General features: G+C 41.4%; 1 protein-coding gene across 5 annotated transcripts in view; it reads right to left on the bottom strand.

Moving 5' to 3' along the window:
* Positions 1–22,574, bottom strand: part of MYRIP (myosin VIIA and Rab interacting protein) — a 689,287-nt gene extending 666,713 nt beyond the window's left edge. For 2 of the 5 annotated variants that reach the window (XM_077491539.1, XM_077491540.1), the window contains exon 1: positions 22,237–22,573. The gene's annotated coding sequence lies outside the window, so the exon portion shown is untranslated. Of the gene's footprint in view, positions 1–22,236 lie in introns of all 5 variants that reach the window. The other 3 variants (XM_077491542.1, XM_077491543.1, XM_077491541.1) reach the window with 2 other exon arrangements.
* Between the last annotated feature and the right edge of the window lie 2,948 nt (positions 22,575–25,522).

Genomic DNA, 25,522 nt, shown 5'->3' with positions numbered 1-25,522 from the left:
TGTACAATGGAACAGTTCTAATCAGAGCGACACAAGTCACTCCGACTTAGAAAAAGGTTCCTGTATGACTTTGGGGACAGCTTGAGGCGACCTGCATTGACTTGGGCAGTCGCACTGTAAGTCGTGCTGCCTCAGTGTGAACCGGACCTTACTGAGTGGGTCTAATGGGAGCGGTTTCATAATTAACTGTCAGGTGTGCAGCTGCAGGGCACTAATGAGGAAATCTGCTGGGCCTGCATCCCTTTAGACAGGTTCCTATTGAAAGTATCTCTCCAAAAATGACATTTTTGTTGCAGGTGATGCCTGAAATTGGACTTGTATCTTAGGTAGACTTCTGGGAAAAATTGGTGAGCCAATCACACAAGCAAGAAATTATGTTTCTGGGGAGTGGTCAGTACACACTCTGTGTACAGAACAATTCCAGGTAGCCATATTGCAATGCATTCTCAGAAAATTACAGCAGGTGAAGATTGAAAAGGAAAGGTAATTTTTAATAACATTCAATTACAATATGATTAGTGTCACAATTATATGTGCTATATTATTTTTTCTTTATTTTCTATTTTTTCTCCCCACAAAAGTGAAGTTACCCTTTAACCACTTAAGCCCCGGTCCAATTTGCAGCCAGAGGACCAAGCCCCTTTTTGCAATTGGGCACTGCGTAGCTTTAACTGACAATTGCGCGGTCGTGCGACGTGGCTCCCAAACAAAATTGGCATCCTTTTTTCATGTGTGGCTTGCATACATTACACATATATTTTGTGTTTACACCCATTCATTTTGAATGGGTCCTCAATATCCATCCATGCATCAAAAAAATGCATTTGACTCCAAAGCAATTCTCACACCAGTAGAAAACTATTCTGGGGCATTTTATGACGCATTGATACATGTTAAGGGACTATTTAAAACAGGGGTGTCCAACATACGGCCCAAGGCGGCTTTGAATATGGCCCAACACAAAATCATAAACTTACTTAAAAATATACATTTTGTGGGGAATTTTTTGTAAAAATGCATTTATACTTAGAGAACACATCTGTCCGATGAAAAATGTGACAATGGGGTTAATTACCAAAGGAAAATCCACTTTGCACTGCAAGTGCATTTGGAAGTAAAGTCGCTGTAGATCTGAGCGGGATATGCAAGGAAACTAAAAAAGAGCATTTTAACTTTGTACATGATTGGATGATAAAATCAGCAGAGCTTCCCTTCATTTCAGATCTACCTCTTAGATTTAGAGCGACTGCACTTTCAAGTGTACTTGCAGTACACTTATATTGCACAATGGAGTTGTCTTTAGTAAATACCCCCCCCCCACAAACAATAACTGAGGGTCACAGACAGCAATACAGACTGCCAAAGGTTCAAACCCTTCAACGCTCTGTTAAAAAAAACAAAAACTTTTTTAAACCTTTGCTAAGAACAGCTCTTTGGAGCCACCTGCAAAATTACTTGCCCTTTTACTAGATTTTCATCACAACATTTATTATAAATTTCTAATATAGGGTATGTGTAACCCAATCTAGAGAGCAAAAAATAATACATCTGATTCACATAAAGAAAAAAAAAACAGCAAACGCCAAATCCGAAGCTTGAGCCAGAGCGGAATGAATGAACTAATGCTTCAAATATATCTGCTCGCTGAAGAAGCTCAGATAATTCAGTCAAAGGACTATTCCAGTATTCCAGATTAAAAAGGAGCATGTACCAGGGATCAAAGCCTTAGCAGAGCCCAGTCTGGTCACACCACCATTAGGTAAAATCATTGGAACATTTTTTTTTTTTTTTTTGCTCCATGGTCGCCTTTAAACACATCGTTATCTACAAAACCAGTGCAGCTCACATTTCTGAATGCATGTTCATGCCGAGGTTTAATCTGTTTTAATATGTCTTCCCTTGGCTTCCTCTTTCCCTTTCTATCAACATGACAAAAAAATAAAATTTTAAATAACATCTTTCCATTTTTATGATATACGTTTAGACCCACAGGAAGAAAGGAAAGTAACCAGCACGTGGTTGAATTTTGAAGATAAAAATATATTTCTCCATGAAACATCACATAGGTTCTAAAACAGAACATTTTTCAGGGTCGGTAAGGGTTCCTTCCTCGTGGCGTCACAGTGAGGCAAATAAAGAGGAACCCCGCAGGGCTCTAAAACATTGGCTATATCACGTTTCAGATCGGGTTCAAATTTGAGCATTTTATAGCTTGTAGCTCGAAGCTCGAAGCTCAAAAAATGCTCAACAAGCAAAAACCCATTGGGGTTTATTTACTAAAGCTGGGGAGTTTAAAATCAGGCTCTCTTCTGCATAGAAACCAATCAGCTTCCAGGTTTTATTGCCAAAGTTTAACTGAACAAGATGAGGTTAAGCTGAATTCGATTCTGAGTGCTCAAGTTTAGTAAAACGACCCTATGGTTTTAAATAGCCTTTGTTTACATTTGAGCACCGTCACTTGTAGCAAAATGTGTGTCATTCAAAAAGTACATTTTCATGCAAAATTGTGCATTTTGTCCCCATAGATTTCAATGGAAATTAAAAATGCAACATGAGCTTCTTTCAAGAGTTTTTTCAAGTGTTTTGTCACACGTTTTTTGCTCAAACAGCAGCCCTCCGCCATATCTCCCAACTTTTTAAGATGGGAACGAAGGACACCTATTAGCAAAAGTATGTAGGAATAGGACACACACCCTGCCACACCCCCTTAGCCCTTGTACACACGGTTGGAGATTCCGACGGAATGTGTCCTATCGGAGCGTTTTGTCGGATAATCCGACTGTGTGTGGTCTCCATCGGACTGTTTCCGTCGGAGTATCCGACGGACCAAGTTTTCCAACTTGTACATAAAATTTTCCAACAAAATGCTCCGATCGGACATACTCCGATCATGTGTAGCCTACTCCGACGGACAAAGTGCCACGCATGCTTAGATCAAATTCCTAGACCAAAGCTATTGGCTACTAGCCTGAACGTAGTCCCGTCGTAACGAAATAACGCCATCACGTTATGTACAATCGGATTTTCCGACAACTTTGTCCGACCGTGTGTATGCAACAGTTTCGGACAAAATCCGTCAGACAAAATCCGTCGGACAAAATCCAACGGATTTGGTTGTCAGAATGTCCGTCCGTGTGTACAAGGGCTACAAGGAGAATTATACCAAAAAAATATTAGTTAAAGGGACTGTAGACTATAAAGGAAATTTGTAAGTTCTGTATATAATTATATTCTATTTTGTATGTATTGCACAATGCCCTCACTGTGCACATGGCACTAATAATGTTTTCATTACCTGTTTGCATTCTTTTGAGTCCTGATTAGAATTAGCCTGCCTATGTTACTCCCCTTGTTACCATAAAAGTACAATTATAATATTAATAAAAAACTTCAATTGCGTTGTAATAAAGCAGAATAGTTATTTGGAAAGATGCAGCGTGTATCTTTTGTGTCTGTTCCCTACTGCAGTAGTTATTATTAATTTGGAACCACTAATCAATATAAGGATAGGAGTTGCCTATCTATAAATTTCCAGGTCAGAACCCTTCGCTCCCACTGCTGTCAATTAAATCGAATGATGCTGGCGTCAGGGGGGCGGGGCCAAGCACGGCATTCGTGTCTGTGGATGCAAATGCTGGACTCGGGAGTGCACCTGCAAGATAACATCCTCGGGAGAGAGCTTCTCCTAGGGGGTTATCTGATGTGGGGAGGAGCCGCCGGGGGACCCCAGAAGAGGATGTTGTGGGCCACTCTGTGCAAAACAAGCTGCACAGTGGAGGTGAGTATGACATGTTTGTTATTTAAGAAAAATAAAAAAAATGATCCTTTACAATCACTTTAAACCCACAAGTGCTTTTTTTACTACTACTATTCCTTTATATTGGCTTTAGAAATGCACAAATGCAGCAATTTAGAATTTGGATGAAAGGTTTAGCACTGGGAAACACTTTTTGAAAGATAAATGGTGCATTTTATATACAACTATATAGATCAGACCAAAATGAGGGACAAGTGAGGAGGAAAGAGGGACAGAGGGACTTTGTTCCAAATCAGGGACAATCCCTCCAAATCAGGGACAGTCCCTCGAAAACAGGGACATTCAGGAGCTATATCTCCACCCCTTTTGCAGCAGCACTCCACACCTTTTGCAGCAGTACTCTACACCTTTTGGTTGAAAAACGCCTAACAAAAGCTGTAAAAACAGGCAATACTGCTCCAAAAATGCTTGAAAACATGATGCTTAGGTGTAAATGTAGCCTCAAGAATAAATATGTGTTAAAGCCCCTTAAAATTGTTACCGCACCCTTCAACCCATGCACCACCAATCCTGAGTGACTGGTGCATGAGCAGATTTGCCAAAAGGCTCTGCCAGGTTTTCAGGACCCAGCAGAGACCTGTGGCACATGTGCGCATGTGTGGGGCTTTCTGTGCATGTGCGCAAATGCCATCGGTATCAGTTAGTACCTTCAGAACTTGCACATATGGGTGGAAAACCAATTCTGTTTTGTGTAAAGATCTCTTCCTCAGGATACACTCCCTTCGCATATAATGTATATTAAAGTATTCTGCTACATGTCTTTGGTAAAAATAAAAATCCCAATCGGTGTAAATTGATTGGTTTGCATGAAAGTTATAACACCTACAAACGGTATACAGTATCTCACAAAAGTGAGTACCGCCCTCAGATTTTTGTAAATATTTTATTATCTTTTCATGTGACAACACTGAAGAAATTACACTTTGCTACAATGTAAAGTAGTGAGTGTACAGCTTGTATAACAGTGTCAATTTGCTGTTCCTTCAAAATAACTCAACACACAGCCATTAATGTCTAAACCCCCCACAACAAAAGTGAGTACACCCCTAAGTGAAAATATCCAAATTGTGCCCAAAGTGTCAATATTTTGTGTGCCCACCATTTTCCAGAACTGCCTAAACCCTCTTGGGCATGCAGTTCACCAGAGCTTCACAGGTTGCCAGTAGAATCCTCTTCCACTCCTCCATGAGGACATCATGGACCTGGTGGATGTTAGAGACCTTGCGCTCCACCACCTTCCAAGATGCCCTACAGATGCTCAATAGGGTTTAGGTCTGGAGACATGCTTGGCCAGTCCATCACATTTAGCCTCAGCTTCTTTAGCTAGGCAGTGGTCGTTTTAAGGGTGTGTTTGGGGTCATTATCATGTTGGAACACTGCCCTGCGGCCCAGTCTCTAAAGGGAGGGGATCATGCTCTGCTTCAGTATGTCACAGCACATGTTGGCATTCATGGTTCCCTCAATGAACTGTAGCTCCCCAGTGCCAGCAGCACTCATGCAGCCCCAAATCATGACACTCCCAACACCATACTTGACTGTAGGCAAGACACACTTGTCTTTGTAATCACCTGGTTGCCACCACACACACTTGACACCATCTGAACCAAATATGTTTATCTTGGCCTCATCAGAACACAGGAGATGGTTCCAGTAATCCATGTCCTTAGACTGCTTGTCTTCAGCAAACTGTTTGCGGGGCTTTCTTGTGTATCATCCCTTCTGGGATGACAGCCATGCAGATCAACTTGATGTGGTGTGCAGTGTATGGTCTGAGCCCTGAAAGGCTGTCCCTTCAACCTCTGCAGCAATGCTGGCAGCACTCATACATCTATTTCCCAAAGACAACCTCTGGATATCATGTGCACGTGCACTCAACTTCTTTGGTCGACCATGGTGAGGCCTGTTCTGAGTGGAAATTGTCCTGTTAAACCGCTGTATGGTATTGGCCACCATGCTGCAGCTCAGGGTCTTGGCAATCTTCTTATAGACTAAGCCATCTTTATGTAGAGCAACAATTCTTTTTTTAAGATCCTCAGAGAGTTCTTTGCCATGAGGTTTCACGTTGAACTTCCAGTGACCAGTATGAGAGAGTGAGAGCGATTACACCAAATTTACCACTCCTGCTCCCCATTCACATCTGGGACCTTGTAACACTAACGAGTCCCGTCACGACAGGGAGGGAAAATGGCTAATTGGGCCCAATTTGGACATTTTCACTTAGGGTTGTACTCACTTTTGTTGCCAGCGGTTTAGACATTAATGGCTGTGTGTTGAGTTATTTTGAGGAGACAGCAAATGAACAGTTATATAAGCAGTACACTCACTACTTTACATTGTAGCAAAGTTTAATTTCTTCAGTGTTGTCACATGAAAAGGTATATTAACATTTTTACAAAAATGTGAGGGGTGTATTAACGTTTGTGAGATTCTGTATATACTGGAATTTTTATTTATTTATTTTATTTATACTACTAATGCCGATGATCTATGAATTCTAAGGGGACTGCAATCTCACACTGACTCTGGGGGAACTAAATAACTACAGGCATACCCCACTTTTAAATACACAATGGGGTTTATTTACTAAAGCCGGAAAGTGCAAAATCAGGCTCACTTCTGCATAGAAACCAATGAGCTTCTAAACCCAGCTTGTTCAATTAAGCTTTGGTAATAAAACCTGGAAGCTCATTGGTTTCTTTGCAGAAGTGAGTCTGATTTTGCACTTTCCAGCTTTAGTAAATAAACTCCATTGAGTATTTAAAAGTGGGGTATGCCTGTACCACTGCCATCACCAATGACATTAATACAATGATCATTGATAATATTATACACGCGGGGGGGAGATTTACTAAACCTAGTGCACACAGAATCTGGGGCAGCAGTGCATAGCAACCAATCAGCTTCTAATTTCAGCTTGTTCAATTAAGCTTTGACAATAAAACATAAAAACTGATTGGTTACTATGCAGAGCTGCACCAGAATCTGATTGTACCAGCTTTAGTAAATCAAGCAGTAGATTGTCTCTTGGGTGGAGTTATGAAAATATCAAAATGCCTCAATAGGTGGATGTCTGTCTGGAGAAGTGGGTATTCCCAGGTATGCCCTGTACACATGGTCGGAATTTCCGACGGAAAATGTGCGATCGGATCGTGTTGTCAGAAAATGTGATCGTATGTGGACTATTTCCGGCGGAATTTCCGACACACAAAGTTTGAGAGCAGGATCTTTAATTTTCCGACAACAAAATCCGATTGTTTAAATTCCGATCCTGTGTAGACAATTCTGACGGACAAAGTGCCACGCATGCTCAGAATAAATTAAGAAACCACAGCTATTGGCTACTGGCCCGTTTATAGTCCCGATGTATGTGTTATACGGCACCTCAATAGAAACTATGGGATTTACCGAAAACTTTGACCGGCCGTGTGTATGCAAGACAAGTTTGGCACAAAATCCGTCTGAAAAAATCTGATGGATTTTGTGTTGGAATGTCCGAACGTGTGTACATGGCGGTAGGCTGCATTTGCCTGAAGACTCCAATAGGTAATATCTACAGACTTTCATTCTCCTACTCCTTCTGAGTAAGGCGATATTACATGTGTGAGACTTCCACAGTCTGGCCACATACAGAGGCCAAGCATGGCCGAGCATGGCTGGGTATTGCAGGGTATCATCGAGTATGGCTGAGCATGGCCGAATATGGCTGGGTATTGCAGGGTATCGCCGAGTATGACTGAGCATGGCAGAGTATGGCTGAGCATGGCAGAGTATGGCTGGGTATTGCAAAGTATGGCTGGGTATTGCAGGGTATCACCGAGTATGGCTGAGCATTGCAGGGTATTGCAGAGTATGGCTGGGTATTGCAGGGTATCACTGAGTATGGCTGGGTATTGCAGAGTATGGCTGGGTATTGCAGGGTATCACTGAGTATGGCTGGGTATTGCAGAGTATGGCTGGGTATTGCAGAGTATGGCTGGATATTGCAGGGTATCACCGAGTATTGCAGAGTATGGCTGGGTATTGCAGACTATTGCAGAGTATTGCCAGTGCATTGATGGGTATTGCAGAGTATTGGCAGTGCATTGCTGGGTATTGCAGAGTATTGCTGGGCATTGCAGAGTATTGCTGGGCATTGCAGAATATTGCAGGGCATTGCTGGATATTGCAGAGTATTGGTAGGGCATTGCAGAGTATTGGTGGGGCATTGCAGAGTATTGCAGGGCATTGCAGAGTATTGCAGGGCATTGCTGGGTATTGCAGAGTATTGGTAGGGCATTGCCGAATATTAGCAGAGTATTGGCAGGGCATTGCAGAGTATTGCTGGGTATTGCAGAGTATTGGCAGGGCATTGCTGGGTATTGCAGAGTATTGGCAGGGAATTGCAGGGTTAATTGTCGATGAGCAGCACTGCGGGCACTACAGATCTAGCGCTGCGGGCACTACAGATCCAGCCCACAGCGCTGCTGACACCGATTTCTCCCCTCCACTGTACCGATCGGTACAGGCTAGGGTAGTATACAGACAGGCAGGGGAAGTATACAGACAAGCTAGGGTAGTATACAGACAGGTTAGGGTAGTATATAGACAGGCTAGGGCAGTATACAGACAAGCTAGGGTAGTATATAGACAGGCTAGGGTAGTATATAGACAGGCTAGGGTAGTATACAGACAAGCTAGGGTAGTATACAGACAGGCTAGGGCAGTATACAGACAAGCTAGGGTAGTAGACAGACAGGCTAGGGTAGTATACAGACAGGCTAGGGTAGTATACAGACAGGCTAGGGTAGTAAACAGACAAGCTAGGGTAGTAAACAGACAAGCTAGGGTAGTATACAGACAAGCTAGGGTAGTATACAGATAGGCTAGGGCAGTATACAGACAAGCTAGGACAGTAAACAGACAAGCTAGGACAGTAAACAGACAGGCAAGGGTAGTATATAGACAGGCTAGGGTAGTATATAGACAGGCTAGGGTAGTATATACACAAGCTAGGGTAGTATACAGACAGGCTAGGGCAGTATACAGACAGGCTAGGGCGGTATACAGACAGGCTAGGGTAGTATATGGACAGGCTGGTGTAAAGGGGGTCACTGATCACCAGAGTCCCCTTATATCACATTCTGCAGCATCAGAGTTCACAGTGTAAAGGCAGGACAAGGGGGAGTTCTGCAGACTCTAATTTAAAGGGAGTAAAGACAGCAAAGATGCGTGCAGACGTCTCTTGGCAGGGCATCCACCCCATGAGCTGTTTCCATCTAGGATCCATCTATACATCTTTACTGTTCCTGGCTTGACTATGTGGATTTGAAGCCCTGTGATTGCTTCTTTATGCTGCTGCAGTGTCAGCAAGTGTCATCTTTCCATGATGTTTAGATTCCTGGCTTTTATGCTGATCTAAAATTTACGGGTTTGGTCCTAACATGCTCTAAATATACTACTTTAAATATCAGATGCCATTGATATTGTTCAGCATAACATGAGTTAACCTCTAGAGATCCTAGCTGCTACTGGTTTTTACACAGAACGCTTACCAAGCTACCGAAGAAGCAGTTTTTTGTGAAACATGTAGCGCCCATGAGCTTACAGTGAATAATATTATCTATTTAAGTCATACATGTCCTACATGGCATGATCTCTGAGATTTATAGTTCATAATGGAGAGGTTTAGCTGTTATTGCAATTAGTTTGCAGTATTTTAAATGTTTTTTTTATTGTATTAATTGTTAAAGTGGGAGTAAACCTGAATTTATTTTTTTCTGACCTGCAAGGGAAAAGGCATAATGAGCTAGTATGCACCGCTTACTAGCGCATTATGAAATACTTACCTTAGAACAAGGCCCTGATATCTCTGACGATCCACACCGATGGAGCTGACATGTCCCCTCTGTGTGTCTTCCGGGTATCGCGGATCCGGCGCTGTGAGTGGCCGGAGCTGCGATATCGTCACTCCCACGCATGCGCGCGGGAGATTTCTTTCCTGCAAAGTCCGGCGTCTGCTGGGCTTTCAGCCGAAAATCCCCTGTGTGCATGCGCCGCTGAAGTCAGCAGCACATTGGGAGGGGAATATCTCCTAAACCATACAGGTTTAGGAGATATTTTTTTTTACCTACAGGTAAGCCTTATTATAGGCTTACCTGTAGGCAAAAGTAAAAAAAAACTGTATACAACTGCTTTAATAAAATATTATTGTTTATTTTTCTATAATTGGTGCCTGGAAACTCAATTTTTTCAACTTCTTTTATCTATATAACTAATATTCAGGATGTAGCACTGCGCTACTTTAGGCTCCCACAGTTCCATCCTGTGTTGGTGCCTTTTGCAACTCTTTGAATCATAAGGGACAATGTTGTTGAGAAGTACAAGTCAGGGTTAGGTTATAAAAAAATATCCAAATCTTTGATGATCCCTATTAGCACCATCAAATCTATCATAACCAAATGGAAAGAACATGGCACAACAGCAAACCTGCCAAGAGACAGCCGCACACCAAAACTCACGGACCGGGCATGGAAGGCATTAATCAGAGAGGCAGCACAGAGACCTAAGGTAACCCTGGAGGAGCTGCAGAGTTCCACAGCAGAGACTGGAGTATCTGTACATAGGACAACAATAAGCAGTACGCTCCATAGAGTTGGGCTTTATGGCGGAGTGGCCAGAAGAACTTTTAGCAAAGAACAAAATGGCATGTTTTGAGTTTGCGAAAAGGGCATGTGGGAGACTCCCAAAATGTATGGAGGAAGGTGCTCTGGTCTGATGAGACTAAAATTGAACTTTTTGGCCATCAAAGAAAATGCTATGTCTGGCGCAAACCCAACACATCACATCACCCAAAGAACACCATCCCCCATAGTGAAACATGTTGGCAGCATCATGCTGTGGGGATGTTTTTCAGCAGTCGGGACTGGGAAACTGGTCAGAGTTGAGGGAAAGATTGATGGTGCTAAATGCAGGGATTGTCTTGAGCAAAACCTGTACCACTCTGTGTGTGATTTGAGGCTAGGACGGAGGTTCACCTTCCAGCAGGATAATGACCCCAAACACACTGCTAAAGTAACACTTGAGTGGCTTAAGGGGAACATTGGCCTAGTCAAAGCCCAGACCTCAATCCAATAGAAAATCTGTGGTCATACTTAAGGATTGCTGTTCACAAGTGCAAACCATCCAACTTTATGGAGCGGTGATAGCAACAAAAGGTGGCTCTACAAAGTATTGACATTAGGGGGTGAATAGTTATGAAAACTGACTTTTTCTGTTATTTTGTCCTATTTGTTGTTTGCTTCATAATAAAAATAAAAAATAAATAAAATAAAGTTGTGGACAATGTTCTGTAAATTAAATGATGTAAATCCCCAAACAAGCCATGTTAATTCCAGGTTGTGAGGCAACAAAACACGAAAAATGCCATGGGGGGGGGGGGGGGGGTGAATACTTTTTCAAGGCACTGTATAAAGGGGGAGGGATGTTCATATTTGCCCCATATCTTCCTTTTTTTCAGAGTTGTGACAGCACACAAAGCAGGAGCTGCAAAGGAAACCTAAACTGAGGGAAAGTGGAGGCTGACCTCCATTTGCAAATACTTATTGCCTGGCTGTCTTTAATATCAGCATGTTGTGAGTCACTGACATGTAACAAGCACACAAGAGAATAGGAGTGAAGCCAGAGTTCCTGATCTACGTACTTGTTCCGGGTCAGTGACTGAGAAAGTGCTGCAACCAATGATTCAGTGTGACAGATGCACCGATAGCATTTCCAGAGGCCAGCCATAGCCACATATACAGTATACTTCCTCATTTGATGTTTTAACCACTTCAGCCATGGAAGGACTTACCCCCTTCCTGCCCAGAGCACTTTTTGCGATTCGGCACTGCGTCGCTTTAACTGACAATTGCACGGTCATGCAGCACGGCTCCAAAACAAAATTGCCATCCTTTTTTTCCCACAAATAGAGCATTCTTTTGGTGGTATTTGATCACCCTTGCAGTTTTTATTTTTTGCGCTATAAACAAAAAAATTGCGTCAATTTTGAAAAAAACACATCATTTTTTTACTTTTTGCTATAAATATCCCCCAAAAATATATAAAAAAAACGTTTTTTTCCTCAGTTTAGGCCGATACGTATTCTTTTACATATTTTTGGTAAAAAAAAATTGCAATAATTGTTTATTGATTGGTTTGCACAAAATTTATAGCGTTTACAAAAATTGTTGCTTATACCAATGAAATTCATTGGTATAAGCATTCATAATGTGTGAAAAAAAAAATCCTGATCACTTCCCCAGAGTAATACAGTGTTACTATGGTCTGAAATCTGAGCCTTACAGTCAACAGATTCCAACTAAAATGTTATTTCTGGGTAGAAAAACACATCTGCAGATGGCAAACATAAAGAAAATTCTATAAGAAATCCTATTATATCACACAATATCCATCTCTGTAATCCTTAAAGTAGAATACAGGCAATTTTTTTTTTTCCATTTTGGATGGAGTAAGGGAGGGTTATAATCCAGATCTGATTTTTTCTTTCACCATCTGCATACTATTGTGGATATTTAACTTCACTTCCTGACACATAGCAAAACAGGAAGTGAGAGGAAATACCTGAACATTTAGGGAATCCCTTGGGTGTGGCCAAACTGAGGTAACAGATGTTAATAGATTTGTGTGTGACTATCTTGGGAGCCATAGTCCAGTCTCAATAAGATGTATGGGTTTTCGGAAGACTAAAACCCAGACATATGACTCAAAACCCAGACTGTCCAGGCAAATCCAGGTCAGGTGGTGAACCTAGGTGTCACCCCCCCCCTTATAATATAGAGGTCAGTGTCACCCTCTTCTTCATAATACAGAGGTCAGTATCACCCCCCTCCTTCATAATACAGAAGTCAGAGTCACCCGCCCTTCTTCACAATACAGAGGTCAGTGTCATCCCCTCACCATCATAATACAGGGGTCAGTGTCATCCCCCCACGTTCATAATACAGAGGTCACAGAGGTCAGTGTCATCCCCCCTCGTTCATAATACAGAGGTCAGTGTCATCCCCCCTCGTTCATAATAGAGAGGTCAGTGTCATCTACCCTCGTTCATAATACAGAGGTCAGTGTCATCCCCCCTCGTTCATAATACAGAGGTCAGTGTCACCCCCCTCATTCATAATACAAAGGTCAGTGTCACCCTCCCCGTTCATAATACAGAGGCCAGTGTCACCCCCTCCTCCATAATACAAGAGTCAGTGTCACCCCCCCTCCTTCATTATACAGGGGTCATTGTCACCCCTCTCCTTCATTATACAGGGGTCATTGTCACCCCTCTCCTTCATTATACAGGGGTCATTTTCACCCCTCTCCTTCATTATACAGGGGTGATTGTCACCCCTCTCCTCCATAATTCAGGGGTCATTGTCACCCCCCTCCTTCATAATACAGAGGTTAGTGTCATCCCCCCTCATTCATAATACAGAGGTCAGTGTCATCCCCCCTCCTTCATAATACAGGGGTCAGTGTCGCCCCCCTCCTTCATAATACAGGGGTCAGTGTCATCCCCCTCCTTCATAATACAGAGGTCAGTGTCACCCCCCCCCCTCCTTAATAATAGAGGGGTCAGTGTCACCCCCCTCCTTCCTTCATAATACAGGGGTCAGTGTCATCCCCCCTCCTTCATAATACAGAGGTCATTGTCAGCCCCTCCTCCTTCATAATACAGGGGTCAGTGTCACCCTCTTCCTTCATAATACAGAGGTCAGTGTCACCCCCCTCCTTCATAATACAGGGGTCAGTGTCACCCTCCTCCTTCATAATACAGGGGTCAGTGTCACCCCCCTCCTTCATAATACAGGGGTCAGTGTCACCCTCCTCCTTTATAATACAGAGGTCATTGTCACCCCCCCCCTCCTTCATAATACAGGGGTCAGTGTCACCCTCCTCCTTCATAATACAGGGGTCAGTGTCACCCCTCTCCTTCATAATACAGGGGTCAGTGTCACCCCCTCATTTATAATACAGGGGTAACTGTCACCCCACTCCTTCATAATTCAGAGGTCAGTGTCATCCCCCTCCTTCATAATACAGGGGTCAGTGTCACCCTCCTCCTTCATAATACAGGGGTCAGTGTCATCCCCCCTTCATAATACAGGGTTCAGTGACATCCCCCTCCTTCATAATTCAGGGGTCAGTGTCATCCCCCTCCTTCATAATACAGGGGTCAGTGTCATCCCCCTCCTTCACAATTCAGGGATCAGTGTCATCCCCCTCCTTCACAATTCAGAGGTCAGTATCACCCTCCTCCTTCATAATACAGAAGTCAGAGTCACCCACCCTTCTTCACAATACAGAGGTCAGTGTCATCCCCTCAACATCATAATACAGGGGTCAGTGTCATCCCCCCGCGTTCATAATACAGAGGTCACAGAGGTCAGTGTCATCCCCCCTCGTTCATAATACAGAGGTCACAGAGGTCAGTGTCATCCCCCCTCGTTCATAATACAGAGGTCACAGAGGTCAGTGTCATCCCCCCTCGTTCATAATACAGAGGTCAGTGTCATCCCCCTTGTTCATAATACAGAGGCCAGTGTCAACCCCTCCTCCATAATACAAGGGTCAGTGTCACCCCCCCCCTCCTTCATTATACAGGGGTCATTGTCACCCCTCTCCTTCATTATACAGGGGTCATTGTCACCCCTCTCCTTCATTATACAGGGGTAATTTTCACCCCTCTCCTTCATTATACAGGGGTGATTGTCACCCCTCTCCTCCATAATTCAGGGGCCATTGTCACCCCCCTCCTTCATAATACAGAGGTTAGTGTCACCCCCCCTCGTTCATAATACAGAGGTCAGTGTCACCCCCCCTCCTTCATAATACAGGGGTCAGTGTCGCCCCCTCCTTCATAATACAGGGGTCAGTGTCAGCCCCCCTCCTTCATAATACAGAGGTCAGTGTCACCCCCCTCCTTCATAATACAGGGGTCAGTGTGACCCCCCCTCCTTAATAATAGAGGGGTCAGTGTCACCCCCCTCCTTCCTTCATAATACAGAGGTCAGTGTCACCCCCCTCCTCCTTCATAATACAGGGGTCAGTGTCACCCTCTTCCTTCATAATACAGAGGTCAGTGTCACCCCCCCCTTCATAATACAGAGGTCAGTGGCACCCCCTCCTTCATAATACAGGGGTCAGTGTCACCCTCCTCCTTTATAATACAGAGGTCAGTGTCACCCCCCCTTCATAATACAGGGGTCAGTGTCACCCTCCTCCTTCATAATACAGGGGTCAGTGTCACCCCTCTCCTTCATAATACAGGGGTCAGTGTCACCCCCCTCATTCATAATACAGGGGTCAGTGTCACCCCCCTCATTCATAATACAGGGGTAACTGTCACCCCACTCCCACATAATTCAGAGGTCAGTGTCATTCCCCTCCTTCATAATACAGGGGTCAGTGTCACCCCCCTCCTTCATAATACAGGGGTCAGTGTCATCCCCCCTTCATAATACAGGGGTCAGTGACATCCCCCCTCTTCATAATTCAGGGGTCTGTGTCACCACCCTCCTTCATAATATAGGGGTCAGTGTCATCCCCCTCCTTCACAATTCAGGGGTCAGTGTCATCCCTCTCCTTCATAATACAGGGGTCAGTGTCACCCCCCTTCATAATACAGGGGTCAGTGCCATCCCCCTCCTTCATAATACAGAGGTCAGTGTCACCCCCCTCCTTCATAATACAGAGGTCAGTGTCACTCCCCCCCCCTTAATAATAGAGGGGTCAGTGTCACCCCCTCTGTAATACAGGGGTTCCCCATAAAGACCCCCATTAGATCAGTTGGACTGGAAGTATGTGTGTCTGGGTTTCAGGTGGACTGAAACTCGGATGCATATGTCAGGACTCGAACTCTCCGGGTCAAAACCGGACAGGTGGCAACCCTACCCAGGACAGAGGTTCAATGAGATGGCAAAGCTTTAACAGGCTGATTCTACTCTTTGTTCTGGCGAGTGCATAGTGGTGGTGGAATCTGCACACTGTGGATGTACTTTAAGTCTATTTAACTGCACCAAGAAGCACTTTCCCATAGATTGATATGACGTGGATATCACTGTGATCTATTAGTGGGCAATCCATCCGTTTCTAATCAGGGATTACTTTTTTTGGACACTTTATTATATGAACTTTTGCGTTCGTACTTATATGTGGATGTTATTGTATGATATACGTACGGTATATATTTGTTCGCACTGTGGCACTTTATAATTTTACACGAATTGGTAGTGCACTGTACTATTTTGGATTTTGTGAACTTTGGCACTTTTGTACTCATGGTTGTGGATGTTATATAAATATATTTGTTTTTTATACATTGTGGCACTTTATAATTACACTAGATGGTTGAGTGCTGCACTATTTTGTAGTTTTGCAAGATTTGTCATCTTTTTGTGCAAACAGCTCTTAACCTCCTAGTGCTCACTTTTCCTTGTATATAGATAATGTCACATACATTTAACCTAACCTATATGGGAGTATATTCTGGAGCGGCCATATTTGTGTAGCCTCAGAGAGTAGTAAGGGAAATTGTTTCCTGTTTTCATTTTTCTCCTCCCTTCACCTGAAGTGTCTCATTAGACTTCAAACACACAAAGAGCTATGTGGTCTATGCTTGGTAGAAGGGGGGTTTGTTACACCAAATGACCATCTGAACAGGATGTACCAGTTGGCCATGTGGAGCTGAGATCAGCATCATGGACCTGGTTGGCCTTGGCTTTCTGAACCAGAACATAATATAGGTTGTGTTTTTTTTTTTTAAAGAAATATCATTGCTGTAGACAGCTGATTGGGCAAAGCAGATTATACATTTACAATTTACCCTTTTTTCATGCAAGGTTTGCTTTAATTACAAAGTTCTAATTTAGTGAGACAAGAGGAAACCGCTTGGGAGCAAGAACATACTCTGCTTGGAAGTAAAGCCCCTTGACATTTTTTAGGGGATTTAAGTAGCTGAAAAGCCTTAAAATGTCCAACAAATCCTGAAAAATTTAGAGGAAGGTGACCCATATATTGATACCGTTTACTACAACACTAACACAACACTAACACAATTACCAAGACAAAAAGAAGCATATTGGTGGTAACCATGATAATCACCCTCACTCAATCAATGATGAAGAACTTACAACAGCTCTGGCTATATTCGTTGAGTCATTCAGAGAACATATAATAACTGTGTCTAAATCTAAACCCCAAATGGATAACATTTAGTTTGCTAAAATATTATGAGTTTTTTTTTAATACAGTTTTTGCCATTTTTTTCATTTTTGCATTTCAGTGCTGCTAATCTCCTCCAGCCTCCTGATAGTGACAACAGTGGACCAAGCCCACAAATTGTGTGTCGGCATAGCCAAATGTAACATTGTTAAAGTGGTTGTAAACCTTCCCCTACAACTTTGTCCCATGTGAATCAGCATAAAAAACCCTAATGAACACTGCTTGTAGATATCTCCTTACTTGCTTAGTATTGTTGTAATCCTTTTTGTTCTTTAGAATGACGTCACTGAGCATTGCCCAGATCTCCCCTGATTTATGGCACACTCTCTATGTCTTATCTATCTGTTATCAGGATTTACTACGGCACATGGCACTGAACTCCCAGCAGGCTGCTAATCACTCAGAGCTTCCTTCTACACACCATGTGACCATTTGACCTCACATACAGTGTAAAGCAGGGAATGGGGCAGCAGTACTGCATTCTTATCAACTGAAGCTGATAGGACTCATACAGGCAAACACTAGGTAATCAGCACAAGTAAATACTATGAAATAAACAAGCCAGCTATGAACAGGGAAGCAGGGTTGCCATAGAAAGGTTGGATTAAGAAGGAGGCTTGGTTAACAGTACAGGAAGTGCTCAATGTAAGGGCGGAAATACACTCCACTATGCATTCAGAAAACAATACTTAAGATGGCGCTGCCTAACCCCTGGAAACAAGTTTTTTAAAGTTTCTTTAAACAGTTATATGCAATTTGGGCTGGATTACAGTGGCTATAGTTTGATAATTACGTATTATAATGGACTAAATGAAAAGAAGATTCAGAGTGGGAGAGTTTACTTCCTCTTTAAGGGAGCATATGACAGGGTAGCAAGGCAAGAGCACAATTGGCAGACAGTTGTAACCCAATATCAGGAAGTGCCTGAACTAGGAACTACATGGCAGGATTACCTGGTATTATTTTAAAGCAGGCACCCTTTATTACAGAAGAGACATGCAATATCTTTTCTGCAAATAAACAAATGTACCTGCCTTGATACAATGTTCTATAAAATGTACACCAGAATGAATGAAATTCACGTGCACATGCACAGGAGTTACCAAAGAAGGAACATTTTCAGCCTGGGACTTTTTTGCAGCTACACAATAAATGCCAAAAAAGCAAATCATTTTATTGTACAAATATTAAAAAGGATATATACATGTACATATGTTATTTCAATGGAAAAGTTACACTATACAATACAAAAACTCCTGCAAATTGGCAGAAGAACACCATATATTTCATACTGCCGGCGAGGTCTCAACGCGTTTCATTTGAACGTTACAATCTTCACCAGAGAGTAACAGGGGTAAATATTATAGTTTTTGTACTGCGTATGCGCATAGGGTAATTTCCCCTCCACACATCACAGGAGGGTGCATATCAGGGCAGGCAGCCCCCACATCAATACCCACAAGGGGTCACCATGCAGGACCTCCAGGATTCTCTGAATTCTACCCCTGCTGAGCAGCCAACCTCCTGTGTTCACAATGCATTAGACCAGCCTCCCAGCATGGGATCCAGAAGCAAGTGGTGATCACTGAAGTAGCGGTGTCTACTTCAGTGATTTCTAGTTTTCAGTGGCATCGGTCAGCTATGATATATACAAGCTGGGCCAATGTAAGTAAATACCAGGCCTGGAATTCTTCCTTAAAGCAGAAACTTGAAGTGGAACTAAATCCTACTATCATTTTCAGCCAAGGAAGCTGCCATCTTAGATTCTACTTGATCTTCAACTGTCATGATGCTGCACATGTGATCATTTATGACAGAAGCTATTTGATGGCTTGACAGTTTGGTTAAGAACACAAGAAAATGTGACAGTTACATTCCGGAATGTGACTTTAACAGTTTTTTTTAAATGGTTAAAGCGATGGGTTTATCCATTTTGCATTAAAAAATACTTACCTCTGTTCCAACGGTCTGACCCCCATAAGGTTCCGTGCCGAAGCTGCCATCTTCTCCCTGGCTTCTTCTAGGTGCCAATCGTCAACCAAATTGATTGGCCTGTACGCGGGACGCATTCATCCTGCCACAGGATGGAAATGTAAACTGAGTAGTGCATGAACAGATCAGTGTACATTTTGCAGGAGATTGCAAGCAGGCAGATGCATTTATTTTATTGCAGAAGAGACATTACCTAGCTGTCTCCTCTGCAATAAATAGCCTGCCTGCAGGCAATTCCTTTTTCACTGAAGTTCTGCTTTCATGTAGTGGATATGTGTTTTCACTGGCTCCTAAAAAATATGGGAAGCACTACAAATGTGCTCCCCCTACTCAGTATTTATGTCATAATAATCTTACTGTGCATCTGAGAATACAGAAACATGTACATGAACATAATATTGTAAATCTACAAATGGGCATTATTATGTGCACCTCCTACTCATAGGTATGCCATCATTATCTAAGATACACATGGAAAAAATAATTACCCCAGCAATGCCTTCTCATACTGTATATATTGTACACATTGCAGCAGTGACAGGTAAGAACACTGGAATGTAATACACAACAAACAATTCAGCCAGCACAAAAGTCTACTACTCTATGAGGTGCTCTGCTCATGAGGAACATGTCAATGTCTTCTTGAAGTTCCTTTAATATTTTGGTGTTTTGAGCTGGTAAGCAGAAACATAGAAAACAAAAAATATGTGCACGTCATTGTAAACAATAATTATGTTTAATAAAGGAAAACAGACAACATATGCTTATTAAGGTGGGAGCCGTATTTTGTAAACTAATAACGTACATCAGAAGGGGCATCAAACTACTACATCTCTTTTATGAATTAAATGTTTGTCAAGGACCAGGTGAAGATGACACGTGCGTCGTCTACGTACTATGGGAATTTTAATCAATCTACAGTACACCACCAATGGGAACCTCAACGACTCTTCACATTGACCACCAAAGTCTATGTTCCTACAGATAGTTATACGCCTACAATATTAAAGTAGACAATTATGGATCTAAAATATTAAAGTCAATCCCAGTGTGCTTTTTATTTAATTTGTATTTTCATTTTAAACAGTCACCAGTACACCATCAATGGGAGCCTCAATGACTCGTCACACTGACCACCAAAGGCTATGTTACTACAGATAGTTATAAGCTTACAATATTAAAGTAAAGCCCAATCAGCCCTTTTTTCGATTTATTTTTTTATTTTTTATCAATCAACAGAACCCCATCAATAGGAAGCTCAATCATTCTTCACACTGGCCACCAATAGGTACATTACAACAGACAGTTATTACCCTAAAACATGGAAGGAAAGCCCAAGTAGCCTTTTATCTATTTTTTTTTTAATCAATCAACAACACTTCATCAACAGTTGTACTTTGCTAGCCCTTCATGCTGACCACCAAAGGATATATTACTACAGATAATTATGAACCAAAAATATTAAAGTAAAGCCCAATTTGTTTTTTTTTTTTAACTAATTAATGTTTCATTTTAATCAATAAACAGTGATCAATGAGAATCTCAATTACTCTTCACGTTGTCCACCAAGGGCTATGTTACAACAGGCCTGAGCCTAAAATATTAAAGTAAAGCCCAATTAGATTTTTTTTTAATTAAGTATTATTTTTATTAATCAACAGTACACAATCATAGAGAACCTCAATGACTCTTCATGTTGACCACCAATGGCTATGTTACAACATACAGGCTTGAGCCTAAAATGTTAAAGTAAAGCTCAATTTGTTTTTGTTTTTTAACTAATTAATGTTTCACTTTAATCAATCAACAGTAATCAATAAGAATCTCAAAGACTCTTCATGTTGTCCATCAAGAGCTATGTTACAACATACAGGTTTTAGCCTAAAATATTTAAGTAAAGCCCAATTAGCTTTTTTTTAATTTAAGTATTATTTTCATTTTAATCAATCAACCATACACAATCATAGAGACCCTCAATGACTCTTCACGTTCACCACCAATGGCTATATTACAACACACAGGTTTGAGCCCAAAATATTAAAGTAAAGCCCAATTAGCTTTTTATTTAATTATTATTTTCATTTTAATCAATCAACAGTACACAATCAATGAGAACCTCAGTGACTCTTCACGTTGACCACCAAGGGCTATGTTACAACATACAGTTTTGAGCCCAAAATATTAAAGTAAAGCCCAATTAGCTTTTTATTTAATTATTATTTTCATTTTAATCAATCAACAGTACACAATCAATGAGAACCTCAGTGACTCTTCACGTTGACCACCAAGGGCTATGTCACAACATATAGATTTAAACCTAAAATATGAAAGTAACGCTCAATTAGCTTTTTATTGAATTTTTTTTTTTTTTCATTTTAATCAATGAACAGTATACCATCAATATGAAGCTCGATGTCTCTTTATGTTGACCACTAAAGGCTATGTCATAGCAGATAATTATGAATCTGAAATATTAAAGCCCAATTAGCTTTTTATCTAATTATCACATTCAGCCTAATTAGATACTATTTGCTAAAATTCCATTTATTATGTTCATGCATCTAAAACTGACTCTGTAAAATTTTTTATATCTACTATATCCATCCTTCCATAAACTACTTTCACCTACCATTGCTGATCTACTTTATGCATGTCAGACTCCATTTATTGATAACTGTCTATGGTACTGATTCCATTTTATATGGCTTGATCGGACATATTAAAGACTGATGGTTTGATGATACGTGGGCATGATGTTCCACGACTTTACTAGACCAATATACAAGCCCATTTTAGGAGAGAGGATATTTTTTTTTTTTACCATTTAAAATAACTAGGCTTGTATCTGTGTTATGCTTTCCTTCTCCTTGGACCATTCCCTCTGGCTCATCCATAAAGCCCATTCCTATCCAAGTGCACCAAATAATTGCACATGCTGCCAGAATGAAAGTAACTTAAAAACTAGGACATCCTGCCTGACCTCCATGCAGCAGTACTATGAGCATGCATTTGTAATAGGGAGCTGTAGTAAAGGGGAATTTCCTGTGCCATGGCATTAGTGATTGCCACCTCTCTGCTTCCAAACTCCTGATCCAAGAACACCCGCATTGTATCCCCCTCCTTGGGGATGGAGGGAGGATGCTCAACCCACACCCTTCTCCATACATGGGGAAAAATGGTACCTGTGTGCCAGTTTAGCTGGAGGGCAACAAGGACGGGGGGGTGCTGCCAGGGATTGTGGAGCTATGGCAGGGATGAGATGTCACAGGCTCCGGTGATTGCAGCTGCCTTGGATTGGTGGTGGCTTGCAGTAGACTCCTGCGGGCTTGTCTGCTGGAAGATGCGGGGCGCAGCTTGTAGATGACAGCCGGTAATTGTATGTGTGTGAGTGAGTGTGTATGTATGTGTGCAGTGCGCCGCTCCCACTCTGCCCAATCAACGCTCTCCGGACCGGGTCAGTGTTCTGTGCTGAGCCGGGTTTACATGAAATACGGCATCCCCGCTTCTCCGCAGACGTGCAGGATCCTCGTCTGTCCCTGCTGGCACCTAGGTGGTGCTGTGCGAGCAATGTGACTCGTCTCATGCCTACTCTCCATCCTATCACTACACAGTTCAGGCCAAAAAAAATCCTTGTTGATACATGCACTGTAAAAAAAAATATATAGACTGTAAAAACAAATATATACTGTAAAAACAAATATATACTGTAAAAATAGATCTACACTGTAAAAATATATAGTGTAAAAATTGATCTACAATGTAAAAATAAATATATACTGTAACAATAAATATAGTCTGTAAAAATAAATATATACTGTAAAAATAAATATAGACTGTAAAAACAAATATATACTGTAAAAATAGATCTACACTGTAAAAACAAATATATATTGTAAAAACAAATATATACTGTAAAAATAGATCTACATTTTAAAAATATATACTTTAAAAATTGATCTACAGTGTAAAAATAAATATATACTGTAAAAATAAATATAGACTGTAAAAACAAATATATACCGTAAAAATAGATCTACAATGTAAAAACAAATATATACTGTAAAAATAGATCTACACTGTAAATATATATATATACTGTAAAAATTGATCTACAATGTAAAAATAAATATATACTGTAAAAATAAATATAGACTGTAAAAACAAATATATACCGTAAAAATAGATTGATGCTGTAAAAACAAATATATACTGTAAAAATAGATCTACACTGTAAAAATCTATACTGTAAAAATTGATCTACAATGTAAAAATAAATATATACTGTAAAAATAAATATAGACTGTAAAAACAAATATAGACTGTAAAAATAAATATAATAATATCGCTACTAGACTGAAAACATAAACATAATGTACCATCATCCAATCTTCTTGAAAATTGAGGCAGAGGGTTTGAGGCAACTATGGACTCTTCATGGTACAGCAAAGACTCACATACGTATTTATTTAAAAAAAAGTATACATTTATTTAACCACTTCAGCCCCGGAAGAATTTACTCCCTTCCTCACTTTTTGCGATTCGGCACTGCGTCGCTTTAACTGACAATTGGGCGGTCGTGCGACTTGGTTCCCAAATAAAATTGATGTCCTTTTTTTCCCACAAATAGAGCTTTCTTTTGGTGGTATTTAATCACCCCGGTTTTTATTTTTTGCGCTATAAACATAAAAAGAGCGACAATTTTGAAAAAAAACATTATTTTTTACATTTTGTTATAATAAATATCCCCCAAAAATATATAAAAAAATAATGTTTTCCTCAGTTTAAGCTGATACATATTCTTCTACATATTTTTGGTAAAAAAAAAAAAAAAACTTTGGCAGACACTGGCAGAAAGGGGGTTAACCACTAGGGGGCAGTGTAGGGGTTGAGTGTGTCCTGGGGAGTGTTTCTAACTGTGAAGGGGGCATGGCTACGCATGACACGTCACTGATCTCTGCTCCCGATCACAGGGAGCAGAGATCAGTGACACTGTTACTAGGCAGAATGGAGAGATGCTTGCTTACATTAGCATCTCCCCGTTCTTCCTCTCCATGAGGCGATTGCGGGTATCCTGAGACCCGCGACTCAACTCACGGAGCTTGCCGCGGGCGTGTTGGCCGCCTCTTGAAGGGCAAGGTACAGGTACGTTAGCTTCAAATAGATTGAGGACAATGATGGCTCCAGTCTGTCTGTGAGGACAAAAGGTGGGCCTAATGAGCGGGAAGGGCGTCGGAAATCGAATCACGAGAGATGACCCCAGTCGGAGCAGTTACAATTCATGGGCAAACACTGCCCCCCAGAGGCCAATTATGGCAGGACGGTCAGAGATATTTAGCCTGGGGGAGGAGACGCCCCAGAGACATTGATTCGTCCACAGGCAAAGGGTGGTGAGCAATGGGATGTGGTGTAGCTGAGGTGTGTTTATCAAAAAGGGAATCATTGAAAAGAGCTGTCTCCTTTTCCATCACGAGGCTCAGTCACGAGGATCTGCTAAGTATACTGCTTGTATTGTATTCTGATTGTATGTTATGTACTCTTGTAATTTCTATTGATACCTAAGCTTTCGTATTTCCTTGGGAAATAAATGAGATTTGATTGATTTTAGACCGTGTGTTTGGTTTCATAGCTAATTGCTTTAGTATTGTGATATTAACCTCCCTGGCGGTATAATTCAGTCTGGAATTAGGTGCTGAAAGCAGTACAATTATTTTGCATGGAAATCTGGCGTTTTATTTTGTAGTCCTGTAATTCTTAGGAATAACGCTCTTAAATCTCTTCAAACCAGAGTCTAGCAGACATCCCGGGTATGATAAAGTTTATAATATAATAAAGAATAATAAAAATGATTCAATAATGTAATCAAATCCTAAAACACTGAAAAAGGTACACTTTTTGGTTGCTATGGACAATCTCCAAATTCCAGGCAGAAAAAACAGTATTTATAATATAAAAGTGCATGCAGGGCACTGCACAGACCACTAGGGACAAAGGGGGTGTGTATTTTTTAATACAGCACTGTAATCTGTAAGATTACAGTACTGTGTTTTTTTTTTGTGTCTTTTTACTTTTTTGAATTTGCCGCCGTTCTCCACTCCCGTGCGCCGTAACGTCGCAGGGAACGGAGCTCGGTGGCATTCGGCACTGTGAATCGAGCGGAGAATGGCTCGATCACACAACGCGGAGGACATCGCTGGATCCAGGGGACAAGGTAAGTAACTCTCCCTGTGTCCTCCCCTGCATCCAGCGAAGCTATCCCGAGTCTGGCTCGGGGTTACCGCTTCTATCAGTAAATTCCTAACCCGAGCCAGACTAGGGATTACTGCTAGGGGGTTTAACGATAGCATGTGCTCATAGTGTTATAGACTAACTAATCTATATGGACTAGACAGATTAATACATAGTTGATAATAATAGTTTGTATTATCAGTTACTTCAGTAACAATAAGGCTCCGTGCACACAAGCTTTTT

This window comes from Lithobates pipiens, unplaced genomic scaffold (genome assembly GCF_037356315.1).
Source record: "Lithobates pipiens isolate NorthernLeopardFrog02 unplaced genomic scaffold, aLitPip1_a1.2 Scaffold_19, whole genome shotgun sequence".
NCBI lineage: Eukaryota > Metazoa > Chordata > Amphibia > Anura > Ranidae > Lithobates > Lithobates pipiens.
Note: the sequence above shows the minus strand (reverse complement) of the source record. Positions and strands in the feature narration are given on the sequence as shown.